Source organism: Lepidothrix coronata, unplaced genomic scaffold (genome assembly GCF_001604755.1).
Source record: "Lepidothrix coronata isolate B3197 unplaced genomic scaffold, Lepidothrix_coronata-1.0 Scaffold15, whole genome shotgun sequence".
NCBI classification, from domain to species: Eukaryota; Metazoa; Chordata; class Aves; order Passeriformes; family Pipridae; genus Lepidothrix; species Lepidothrix coronata.
This window is the reverse complement of record NW_016690195.1, coordinates 6018318-6020007: the sequence shown is the minus strand read 5'-3', so window position 1 is coordinate 6020007 and position 1690 is coordinate 6018318.

Below are 1690 nucleotides of genomic sequence, written 5' to 3'. Positions count from 1 at the left end.
GTAGGGGTATTTTATTTAGTAGGGTATTGCAAATCTATATTTGCCTTATAACTTTTCTATCTAATGTCAAAAATAAAGTCCAAAGAATCTCATATTTCTTTCTGTAACATGGATGTAACTACTACTGAGTTTGGTGAGATCCTTCCAATTCTGAAAGGGCTAAGAAAGAGCAAAATCACACGTTGCCATGTCTTGGCCTTAGATGGGAATAAATATTGTAGCCTTTCCTAAGTGAAGGTTTCAAAAATCACTAAAATTGTGACCTCAACATTGCATGCTTGTATGTCAGTTAGAATCATAGAATCTTAGAATCATAGAATCATAGGATCAGCTGCGTTGGAAGTGACCTCCGAGATCATCAAGTCCAACCCTTGATCCACTACCGCAGCGGTTACTAGACCATGGCACTAAGTGCCACATCCAGTCTCATCTTAAAAACCTCCAGGGACGGAGAATCCACTACTTCCCCGGGCAGCCCATTCCAATGTCTGATTACTCTCTCTGTAAAGAAATTCTTTCTAATATCTAACCTAAGCCTCCCCTAGCACAACTTAAAATCATGCCCTCTTGTCTTGCTGATAGTTGCCTGGGAGAAGAGACTAATCCCCACCTGGCTACAACCTCCTTTCAGGTAGTTCTAGAGAATGATGAGGTCTCCCCTGAGCCTCCTCTTCTCCAGGCTGAACAGCCCCAGCTCCCTCAGCCTCTCCTTATAGGACTTGTGCTTGAGTCCCTTCACCAGCCTTGTTGCTCTCCTCTGGACCTGCTCCAGCACCTCAATATCCTTCCTGAACTGAGGGGCCCAGAACTGGACACAGTACTCGAGATGTGGCCTCACCAGCGCTGAGTACAGGGGCAGAATCACTTTCTTGGTTCTGCTGGCCACACTGTTCCTGATCCAGGCCAGGATGCCATTGGCCTTCTTGGCCACCTGGGCACACTGCTGGCTCATGTTCAGCTTCCTGTCAATCCAAACTCCCAGGTCCCTTTCTGCCTGGCTGCTCTCCAGCCACTCTGTCCCCAACCTGTAGCACTGCATGGGGTTGTTGTGGCCAAAGCGCAGGACCCGGCACTTGGCCTTGTTGAACCTCATCCCTCATCAGCTACCAGTAATTTGATATAGACCTGTAACTTAACAGTAGTATCAAATGCATTAATTTGCATATTTGATATATGATTTCAAATTTCAATCTGATGTTAATTTGCAATATCTAGAAAGTTGGGGCAGTTATTTAATATCCTTGAAAGCTTTGCCTATTTTTATTCATAAGCAAAATATCATTCCTACTTTTCTATTTAATTGCTGTGTTTTAAACTGAACTCTTGTTTGATCTATTTCTGTAATTGTTTTTGCTTTGAATTACACAGCCCCAAGTACATTGCTAATATTATTGCATGCCATTGAAACATAACTTTTAAGAATATAGTATGTTCATAGCTGTTTAGCCTAGTGGTTAGGATCTCAATTTACCAGCGGGAATAGGTCAGGATAAATTATAGTCTATCCTGAATTTTGGACCTAAAAAAGTATTTGAAAGATTTTATGTGACATCTTTTCCTCACGGGGAGATAAATAGAATGATCTAGTTAGAGTTGTGCATTCTGGTTTTCTGTATTTATTTTCTAATATGGAACAAGATTTTCTCATTTACTAATGCCTTAAGACATATTTATTCATTCATACCTCTAA